The sequence below is a fragment of the Chelon labrosus genome, assembly GCF_963514085.1.
Source record: "Chelon labrosus genome assembly, chromosome: 1".
NCBI classification, from domain to species: Eukaryota; Metazoa; Chordata; class Actinopteri; order Mugiliformes; family Mugilidae; genus Chelon; species Chelon labrosus.
In genome coordinates this window covers 25,278,431-25,290,298 of record NC_140337.1, presented here as the reverse complement: position 1 = coordinate 25,290,298, position 11,868 = coordinate 25,278,431, and the positions used below count along the sequence as shown (strand labels likewise).

Genomic DNA, 11,868 nt, shown 5'->3' with positions numbered 1-11,868 from the left:
GGTACAAATCTGATCTGGTCTGAAATGTGATGAAGACCACAAGAGGGCGTCTTCATCCTGCTAACCAGGGATGTAGTGGAGGTTAAAGCTCCTCAACTCACTTTGTCCACAGTTTGACTTCATCACATGTTATCAGGGAGATGAAACCCACATTTAGAAGCTGTGAAATGATCTGGTGCATTCAAGTCCCGTGGGATAAAATGCCGGTTTTATAAACCCACTCATGTCCATGTGGGTTTGGATGCTGTTTCTGTTGCTGTGATGAAGAAGTAATGAAGGAATATCTCACATCTGTCCATGAAAGAGCTTTTGAGTCCCTGCTGAAAATCAAGGACTATGTATAAAATGCTTATAATTCCAACACCGTTCCTCCACTTGAGCAAAGCCCCTAACCTCCTAAACTGCTCCCTGGTCACCACATGTGTGGCTGCTCATTGTTCTGAGTGTTCAAATTATTTCATATGATGCACATGACGACTTATTTGTTGTTTGTCAAAGCTAACGCTGGTCTGAGAGTACAGTTCAATCAGATGTCCCATAAATCATCATCAAGTCCACGTCTTCACCATATCTACTATCTTCAATGAAACCTGTTTAGCAACATCACATACTGTATCTAGCAGCTTAAGGAGCCTCAACAACAGCTATTAGTTTGTTTCTCTGCTCTTAGTCTGACTGAAGTGCTGTTTGATTACATGGACTTTTAATCAATGGAAAATGAATGTGGAGGAAATGTGGGATTAATATCATGTCACCATTCAAAACTCCAGAAAGAAAGTTAGAGGTTTAAAGATCAATCATTTTATTTACATGTCATAGAACAATTTATGATGAACAAGAACAACAGCAGCATCATTCTGCAATAAATAAATAGTAACTATAATCCACTGTACATTAGGAAAGACATCAGTGATGATAAAAGCTGTTAACATCTGGATGGAGCTTTAGATGAAGAAACATGACGAGTCACATCAGAAGAAGTGGAGCTGGTGACAGTTTAGAGTCTTTGGACTAAATCTAAAGAGACTTTAGAAGAATCATTTACACTGACATCAGTTATTAATGATGGAAGAAATTATTTAAACTCTGACTCAGAGTAACAGGAACATTATTTAACACAGACAAATATGGAAACAAAGGAGAGTAGTCTCAGGTCTGTGACTATTGTGACGGCCACCTGCCACTAGGGCCTGTTGTGTGTTTTCCCTTGTCTTGTCTTCTCTGTTTCTGCAGGTACCTCAGTGGGCGGGGTTAATCATGAGCAACTGGGAGCACCTGGCCAGTCTCCCAGAGCTTACAAAACCTGGCAGTCATGATTCTCTCTCTCTCTCTCTCATCTACCACCTGGACTCCAACATGGGTTTTGGTTGTGTTGGCTTTGGCCTGGTTGTTTTGTTTTAACACCTTTCAACACTACACCTACACTATCATGCACCCATCAACAGACACACTGATCTTCACACACAAATCTCATTCATTCTTATGGGTTTTTCTTTTGGTTTGCTTTAATAAATCAGTTGACCTTTGTATTTTACCGCGTTTCTTTGTCGTTTGTCATGGCTTATGAGCCAGGTCGTGACACTATAGTTCTAATGTAGAGAGGTCCTCCACACACACTAGTGCAAGGCTGTCAGATTCATTTTAGATCAGGGGCCACAGTTCAATGTGACCTCAAGGGGGCCACTAACATAATAACATAATAACCTGTAAATAATCACAACTCCAGATGTTTCTCTTTGTTTTAGTGCAAAGAAGAACAAAAACATTATGACAATGTTTACATTTAATTAACTTTCCTTTTATAAAAAACATTTTATGAACAACCTGAAATCTCTGAAGAAGGAAAACAGACGTGCTATTGCTGATATCTGCTGTTTAGTTCTGGGTGTTGTGTTATGTCTGCTCCTCTGACTAAACCAGTGCGACCCCTAGTGGAGAGAAACAGTTATATCAGTTACTTCTATTGAAAATGGCTCAGGCTTTATGTTTGACCTCCCTGCACTGTCTCTTTGAGACACTAAGCATCTATACAACTACTGAGATTTTCTCTTTTTTCTTTTTAGTTTTCTCTCTGCCTTTAACTCTGGAACGAATCAGAACTATAACGCAGAGAAACAGCAGAGCTACTACTACTGCTATTAGTGCATGATAAATTATGTTCCTTCTTCCAGTCTCTGGTCCTGGACTCAACGTTGGTCTCTGAGTTTGAGGCTGATCAGCAGCTGCTGGAAAGAACATCAAAATATTAGTTGACACTTTTTCATGTCTCAAAAATCAGTCCGCATCTTTATAAAGGACTTCTAGTAACTTCTACTTTATCAACTTACCAATGATGTTGAGTTCACATCTGCCAGAGCTGGAGCTATTATCTGTGTTCACTTCACACAAGTATGGACCAGAGTCATCAGTCCTGAGTCTGGACACATGAAGTCTGATTCGTCCTTCTCTGAGGACGTCTTTGTCTCCCTGGACTCGTCCTGAAAACTGTTCATCCTGAGACTCTGACACCTCAACACCTTCATATACGTGATACAGAACCTTGTGATTGGTTAATAAGCTACAGTATATAAACAGATGTTTGTAGGAAGAGTCAGGTTTGGTGGTGAAGGTCCACTCCAGGGTGATGTCGTGGTTCTCCTCTGCCTGATAGGAGCTCTGTGTCACATTCACTTCAAATGTTACTGCTGAGGAGACAGAGAGAGAAAGAGAGGAGCAGACACACTGAGAACTGGAACATGGGAGTCTTTCAACTCCATCATTGAAGACTGACAATTGATTTGGACTTCATCAAGTCAATTTCTAAACTGACCACAGACACATGAGTTGAGGATGATGAGCAGCAGGATCCTGCAGATCATCTTCTCCCTGTGAGAGGAGACAGAGGTGACGAGTCATGAACACATGAGGTCAAAGGTCACTCTCTGCAGATACAACAAGGACAATCTACAGTCTGACTTCATTCAGTCGTTCCAACATCTGATCCTGTTCTTCATCCTGTTTGTTCCAAACCACCGACCAAAGAACTTTCTGACTAAACTCCATCAACTCCAACCGCTGCAGTGGAAGCAGTCACTAGAAAAACCTGCTGTTTGTTGAAGTTTTCTCTGATCAACAAATGTGTTTCTGTCACTGATGCACTAAAGAGAAATCTTCAAGTTCCAGATCAGGTTCTGTTCACCATGGATCAACAGTAAAAGTTCAAAAGAACATTTATTTACTGCATTTAAAAATAACATTTCAAACAGAGAGCATGTGAAATGTTGTATCTTCAAATAAAGTGTTTCTGTTTATTTCAACTATGAGAACATGAATAAAGCCTTTGTTTCATTATTGCTGCTGATCATTGTTAACTGTTAGAAGATAGAATTATTAGTCAAGTAGAACAATCAGAGCTCATAACCTCCATGGAAGAAGTTATTAAGAATAAAGTGGAACAGTGCTCAGTTACCAACATAGAGAAGATTCATGACTGTTCACCTGAAAACAAACTGAGAACACTGGAAACAACCCAGCCCTAACATGCCAAACCACATTCCAGACACAGTATCTGTCATGACAGTCTGGTTTCATATCTTTCACTGCTGGCTACTCCTCCTTCAGTGGTGAGGACATTTAGTTTGACATTAACCAAACAGTTACTGTTTTCTCAAGTCCAAAACAATGTGGTATTTCCAGGTAAAGGTATGAATTACAGACTGCTCCACCAATGAGGTTTTGAATAGTGGCATGATAATAATCTCTTAGATTTCCTTCATTTAAATAAATAATAATAACATCCTCCATCAAAAGGTGAATCAGTCTCTTTATTTTCTCAGTTAAAGGTCCAGGTTGGTTTCGGACAGTGTCTGGGTCCAGAACCTAGTGTTTCTAAAAGGCTGGTGAACTACAGTAGAAAGCAGCTCCTGAATGCATCCAAGCAGGAAGCTCCTTTAGTCTGTTGGTGCATTAAAACACCTTCCTGGACATAAAGCTAAATGAATGTAACAATAGGAACTTGTGAGTTCTGATCTGAAAGAGGATTTCAAGTCCTTCTTACTGCAACAAAGAAAAACTCATCTGTCCAACAACCTTCTCTACATTGTTGTTTCAGTTCATGTTTTCCACAGAGTGTAACAAGGACTTTGACTTGTTCCAGCAAAAGAAATGTAGCTTTGGAACTGAGACACTTCTGGTTTTCCTGTTTGGAAACTAACTTTCACACGTACCTTGACAGTGTGTTCAGCTCCTCTTGACTCGTGTGGTTGTTTCTTCTTTCAGTCTACATTCTTTCTGCTCCGGATAAACGATGAAAACTATCACCTCGTCTGAACCCACAGTGAACACAAAACATCCAGTTTTCTCAATAAAATAAAAACAGACTCATCAAAAGAGGAAAGACACAAAAATAGTTAAGGACAAACTGTTGTTGTCTCCCCAACGTTACAGCCTAAAAATCCTCCCTCTACTGTCCCACATGTGAGCGCAACCGGTTTTTAAAGACGACTCTTAAACCACACCCAAAGTCCTTTCTGAGGCTGCCAAACCAGCAACTTGCCCCACAGCATTTCTGACATTTCTTTCTGTCTTCTGTCCCGGATGAATTATAAAACTAAGAGATCGCCTCATCTAAAGCAGCATCCAGTCTTCTCAATAAACCAACTCTATGACCTGATCATTGTTCTGATATACACTAAAAAAAAACATTCTGAACCACAACAAACACACAACAACACAAACAGCTGTTAATATTAGTGATGAGCTAGCTTCATTTTCTAGACATTTACTCTCTGGGTACTCCAACTTCCTCACACCATCCAAAGACATGCTCGTTAGGTTCATTCTAATTGATTCTAATCCTGTGATAGACTGGAGACCTGTCCAGGGTGTACCTCGCCTCTCGCCCCAATGACAGCTGGGATAGGCCTTCACAGGACAAGCGATTGCAGAAGATGAATGAATGAATGAATAGGCCCTTGATGTTCAAGAAGAGATGAATATGACAAAGACATGACAAAGTCTTGTAAAAAAAAAAACTGGCAAAGCCACCAGCAAAAAGAGGTCAACAGTCAACCCACATGCATCCACCCTGCTGAGAAGACTCATGGAACTTCAGTGGGACTTCATTAAAAATGGTGAGATTATTCAGTCACATTACACATGCACACGAAGACACCAGATTGTCTTATTGCTTTAATTCTTTCTCCCTCTCAATTTCACCCTCTTTCTCTCTCCTCTTTCTTGTATCCGGGAGTGCACATCGACAATAAACTGGATTGGTCAAAGAACACTGAGGCTACTCTACAAGAAGGGCCAGAGCCGACTCTACCTTTTGAGGAGACTGAGGTCCTTCAACATCTGTCGGACAATATTGAGGATGTTCTATGAGTCTGTGGTGGCCAGTGCGCTCCTGTACGCCGTTGCATGCTGGGGCAGCAGGCTGAGAGTGGCAGACGCAAATAGACTCAACAAACTGATCCGTAAGGCCAGTGATGTTGTAGGGTTGGACCTGGACTCTTTGAACACAGCGTCTGAGAGGAGGATGCTGGCAAGAGTGGAGACCATCCTGGACAACTCATCTCACCCACTCCACAAGACACTGGTCAGTCTAAGGAGTACCTTTACTAACAGACTCATTCTACCCAAATGCACCACAGAACGCCACAGGAGGCGCTCAACTCTTAACACTGTCAACACTTCAGACGCGGTTAATTTACTTGCAACCTCTTTACCTGTGTATATTGTGAATACTTGTGCAATACTGTTTATTTTACTTTAAAATGCATCTTACTTTATTTTTTATATGTGTTTGTATTACTTTTATTCTATTGTATTTGCTTTCAACTGTCACTTTAGGGGAGCAACAGCAACAAAACAATTTCCTTGAAGGATTAATTAAGTATTCTGATTCTGATTCTTACAGGGTAGAAGGTCTGAATCCCTGTTATTCTCGCCGACTTATTTGTGTCCTGTTTCTGAACATTCTAAATTCATGTTAAAATAAAAGTCAAAGTCAATTACTCTGTAATAACAGGATAGTACAAAGAGCAGGATCAGTGGACACAAAGACTCCACCCATCTACGCTGGTTTACTAGCTGAGGTAATGCATCTGTTGGAACTGCTCTGCATTTAAGAACAACAGATCTGTATCAAATATCATCAAGTGCTGAGGTAACTGTCAATCAGCAGATATCAGTAAAATGATTTTATACACCCAGACCCACACTGGTAGAAAGCAGCTCCTGAATGCATCCAAGCAGGAAGCTCCTTTAGTCTGTTGGTGCATTAAAACACCTTCCTGGACATAAAGCTAAATGAATGTAAAAATAGGAACTTGTAAGTTCTGATCTGAAAGAGGATTTCAAGTCCTTCATGCATTAAGAAGCTTTGTTTTTTCTTTTTTCCACAGTGCAATTACATGCTGATCTGTTTTTTCACAAAGCACATAGTTTGTAGATTTTGTGAAGACTGATAATGTATTTTTAAACAAACCAGTTGACTGTAAAATACTGTGAAAGTAATCTTAACAAACAGTAAAAGCTGTATTTTTCAATAACAGTACAAAACTGAAAATTATAGTGACAGTAAAAATATGTAAATTTTACAGTAAGATAATGGAAAACCTGCTGCCAGTTCTTTACTGTTATTTTACAGGAATATACTGAACAGTGTGAACAGTGGGAAATTCTTAAATGTCCCTTATTATTTTAATATTATATATGAAACCTAACATATGTGGATGCAACATTAGATTGTATGGAGGGTGGAAGCTTGTGATATGGTCAGAAGCTCTGCCTTGTGATAATCATGTGGTTGCAAGGTATGAATGGATATGTTGTTGTATGCTCCATTGCGTAATATGTTATGTGAATTAACATAAGGAACTAACTTTAAGGAGTTCCACCTGAAAGGGAAATTGAGGTTCCTCTTCCGTGTATATGTGTTCTGGAAAAAGGTCACTGTATATCACACAATGATGGTTAAAGTGAAGGAGAAGTGTTATGTGTGTCATGAGATATATGCTGAGATGTTAGTGGTAATCTTATGATGTGGCTACAGATATGAACATTGTTTAGGATAGTATAAACGCTGAGGAGAGACTGCCTCTCTTCAGTCATCATCCGTCGCTGATGAGTGGCTCTTGCTTGCAAGCAATAAAGGTTTCTAGAAACTAAGTATTGTGTCGTAACTTGGTATTTTGACCAATTCTCATCTGCACTAGACAAGCGACTGATTTTCAGTTGCCACAACAAACAACACATGGTTGTGGATGTTGCCTGAATCTTTATTTAAATTTACTGCCAACAAGTTAGTGCAGCAACAAACTAAAGAAAAGGAATAGCAAACAACAGATTCTTGCTTAAGGAACGACAAAGCAGTTGACTTGTATTTTGACGAGAGGTCAGACTTTGTCAGTGTTAGTTGATGACAATGTCCCAACTTTCCCATCAGTCTAGATGTTGATATGTGTGAAACTCCCATTTATTAACAAAGCTGGTGTTTTCTATTGGAGATGTTTATTGAGAAGTAAGACACTCTGAGACGTGGGTTTTCCTTGTGCCACTTTTATTTCAGGATAAGATGCAGATTTCAACTGATCACACAAAAACACAAGTGTGTTTCCATTACCATTTGAATTTACTGTTGATGTTTATTTTAGATTATGGATACAAATAGGTCAGCACAAAGCAGAGCTAGCTGTTATTCTGTTACTGGTAGTAGGAAAGGACATTCTGGTGACGGAGAGAGAATTGTGTTAGACGGAGAAAAAGGAGGGTTAGAGGTTGGAGAAGGAGGTGAGTTTGATGGAGTTTGATGAGGAGATGAAAGCGAGATGAAAATTCCTAGTATCCCTGTAATTTGCATTAACCTTTCAGACTTCTGAGAAAGCTGAAGAAACTAAACCACACGATGTCTCTCCTTCACACGTTCAGAGACTCAGCTTCCTTTTTCAAACAACACAGCTCATTGTGGTTTGAACTGGCATAAACTAAAACAGAATAACCAGGTTTTAAAAGTGATTTTTTTGAAGAAATGTATCCAATCAGCCACAACATTATGACCACTGACGGGAGAAATAACATTGACCATCTTGTGACAGTTCATTGTTCTGCTGGGAAACTTTTGGACCTGGCATTCATTGGTGTGGATGTTACTTAGACATGTAGCACCCACCTAGACCAGACCAGGCACCCCCACCCCATAGCAATGACACTCCTTGATGGCAGCAGCCATCCCCAGTAGGCCCAGTAGGATGCAACTTGACAGAGAGACACACACAAAAACACTTTAGGAACATCTAAAAAAAAGAAAACAAACAAACAAACAAACAAACATGAAGAACAGCACAAGGTGTTGACCTGGCCTCCAAATTCACAAGATCCCAAACTGATCAAGGCCCCCCACTAACAACATCCTGTTAACCAGACACCACAGAACACCCTCAGAAGACCCATGTCCATTCTCTGATGAGTCACAACAAGGGAGACCTGCACAATATTAGGAAGGTAGTCATAATGTTGTGGCTGATCGGTGCATATAGAGGAGCAAGACCGCCCATATCAGAAGAAGATCAGGCAGAGACCAGGTGGAGTAGATGGTGTGTGAGGTGAAGTGGACCTAAGGACCTAGACCAGGTTAAGCAGACAAATGGAAGGTGGTGATCACGCTGCAGTCTTCAGAGTGGACCAGAGTCTGAGAACATGAAGTCATCGTCCAGGTTTCAGTGATGACCTTGGTCCTGAACTAGAAACCTCCGACTGTCTGACAACAGTTATTCATTCATTCATTCATCTTCTATAACCACTTGCCCTGTGAAGGAACGTGGGGGTGTTGGAGGGGAAGGTGTACACCCTGGACAGGTCTCCAGTCTATCTCAGGGAGAGAGACAGACAACCATTCACATTCACACCTACGGCCAATTTAGAATCACCAATGAACCTAACCAGCATGTCTTTGGATGGTGGGAGGAAGCTGGAGAACCTGGAGAGAACCCACGCAGACACAGGGAGAACATGCAAACTCCACACAAATAGAAAGACCCCAGTCGGCCTGGATTCTACAGACATCTATGTATGGGCTTATATGCGATGGAGAGTTCCTGGTTCCACAGAAAACCCAAATAAACAGCCTGTTTCATCTTCCTCTTTTTAAAATCTGGTTCCACATAATTTTCTTGTTCTTAAATGCTGACCCGTTTTGAGACAATCATCATGACAAATGATTATTAATACTTGTGTCACGGGGCAGAAGTGTGGGTTTTAGCATGATTTGAATTGTTTGTTTTACTGAATTTTAACATTGCATGCTTTTACTTGTGTTGTTTTAACCATTTTATTTATTATGTTTTTAATGCATGCGTGTGGTTTTTTACTAACTTCTGCCCGTGAACACACCACCGCTGTGCACCTGGGAGGCTCCGCCCTCTCCCCTTACCACTGAACCAATCGGCAGCGGGGGAGAGTGGCGGAGGGATATAAAGAAAGGTACGACCGGAAAAGACACGCAAGGCAAGATGGGGAAAGAGACGACAGAGAAATAATATGTAGGAACAAAAGGGAACCATGGATGGACGGATGGACGGATGGACGGATGGAGTGAGGACTGATCAAGGACCAAGAACCAGAGTCATCATGTGAGGAGAACGCCGGAGGGACGTCGTAGCGGCGTGAGGGGAGGAGAACGAGGAGGAGGCCTTGAACGAGAAGAGAACGGCCGAAGGCAGCGGGTGTCCCAGCAGCGGGTGTGCCGGCCGCACGGATGTAGAGACCGCGGAGCGTTACTACATGAAGTTCTCGCAGCGGCAGGGCAGTGAGCCCTGCCTGGCGGGTAAGTTTCGCCCTATGGGCCGTCAGTAACGCTCTCGTGTGTAGTTGTGCGGCGGCACCGGAATCCATGCGATGTGTGGACACCCGTACTGGCCATGTGCTTTTTTTATTTTCCAGGTGTCAGCCGGGTAGCCCACTGCTAAGGGCCAGAAGAGGCGCCTGCGGCACCTGGAGCGGTGGAAGGCCTCCGTCTTCTCCCCTCTGAGCCGCCTCGTCCCCGGTCTGGCGGCCATGATGGACTCTTTTTAATTTTATTTTAGTAACGGACAGTTTTTAATGTTTGTTTGCATCTTTTTAACTTTTGGTTTTAAAACCTTTTAAGGTTTTACTGTTTTAAGTTCTTTTAATAAACCTTTTGTTTTTAGTACACCGGCTATTGGTCTTCCGCCTCTCTCTCCGCTGGTCGCTGTCAGCGTGCTCTCCCCCTGTAGCAAACCACTTTTTGGTTTTATGTATTGCTGTTACTTATTTTGTCCTCAAGAGGGCAGCCTTGTATTGCTAAAATGGTTAAATAAGATCTTTAAAAACTAATAGTTAAGTTACTTTAAATGCATTGACATGATTTTGTTACATAAATACATTTCATGATCTGAGTGCATTATGTTAAAATGTAATTCATCTGGTTTTATATGTATATTGTCCGTTTAAGGTTATTTTTGTAATGAGCTTTTATTTTGAAGAGATCGCTAACATACCTTGCTACTTCCTGGCGATATTTTGTCTTCCGGTATAAACTAAGGAACGGTATGAGTGAGCTGACGGTAAAAGTAAAAGGTTTTAAGGCAAACTAAGGAAAATAAGGCAATAAAGCAACGGTAACTCAAGAATAAAACACCAAAGACTGTATTGGCTACCCCCCGAGGAGGCATAAGGTCAGTGTGTGTGTTACGGTCATATTTACAATTTACGTTACTATGCTAAAGCTAAGCTAATTCTCGCTCACCTGAGATGAAGTTACGGTGTATTGTACAGTGCAGAGTGGAAACATAAATGTATTTGTACTTTTTGTGTTTCTTCAGTTCTCACGTTGATTTTCTACAAGTTGGTTTTTATGGAGCTGTTTGTGAAAATAAAGACAGTTTGGATAAAATCATCAGTTGGGTCCACAATCTGTCGGAGGGTATGCTACAGTGAGAACTTCACCCAGCGAGGCGCCAGGGAGAACTTTACCGCATGCATCGCCACTCTGTCTGTGAACTCCACGGTCAAACAACACAGCACGGAGCTACGCTACAGCATCGTATGATAAAGTGATGGCTCAAGGGACGGTAAAGACCACAAATGCAGTAAAAATGGATGCCTTAAAGCAGGGGTACCCAAATACTTCTCAGTGGAGGGCCAAAAATGAATCAGGGTACAGGCTCACGGGCCAAAACTAAACATTCATGTTGCAGTGCATTTAATTAAATATGACTATGATATAACTTTGCAAAATAAACAGTCATACAAAGTAATTTTGAAAATGAATGGCACTTCTGTTTATTGAAAGCAGAAAAATAATAATAAGGCTACCAGGGGGGTATTCCAGAAAGCAGGTTTACTGGCTTAACTGGGTATGTAAACCCAGAGTTAGCGGTAAACCTGGGATTTCGGTTCCAGAACGCTCAGAAATGATCAGGCTATGTAAGTAACTATGGTAACATAGGCTCTGAACTTAACCTGGTAGGGGTAGGTTTTGTTCAGGTTATGTTCGGGTATTTAAGTGCACGTTCAGCCAGGCTGCTGTTTCCACACTTGTCACACAATGACGTTTCCTTTTGAGGAAGATCCAATTGACATTGAAGCACAAATCATTCGGGCTATTCACCGTGAGAGGGTGATAAGACCACGACTTAATATCCTTTCTTTTCCTAATGAGTTTTTGCCAAAGCTCCTCAACTCACTTTGTCCACAGTTTGACTTCATCACATGTTATCAGGGAGATCAAACCACATTTAGAAGCTGTGAAATGATCTGGTGCGTTCAAGTCCCGTGGGATAAAACACCACTTTTATAAATCCACTCATGTCCATATGTGTTTGGACACTGTTTCTGTTGTTTTACCTGTTGATCAGAACATATTCA

At 41.2% G+C, this 11,868-nt stretch overlaps 2 long non-coding RNA genes across 2 annotated transcripts; one reads left to right on the top strand and one right to left on the bottom strand.

Annotated features, from left to right (window-relative positions):
- Positions 1-791: 791 nt before the first annotated feature.
- LOC311487711 lies at positions 792-4,430 on the bottom strand. Its single transcript, XR_014699047.1, has 4 exons — positions 4,206-4,430; positions 2,810-2,865; positions 2,328-2,684; positions 792-2,225 (listed from the first exon to the last, which is right to left on the bottom strand). It is a non-coding gene; the product is annotated as an uncharacterized lncRNA (long non-coding RNA).
- Positions 4,431-9,457: 5,027 nt separating this feature from the next.
- Positions 9,458-10,894, top strand: LOC311487705. The gene is made up of 2 exons (XR_014699046.1): positions 9,458-10,676; positions 10,824-10,894. It is a non-coding gene; the product is annotated as an uncharacterized lncRNA (long non-coding RNA).
- Positions 10,895-11,868: the final 974 nt, after the last annotated feature.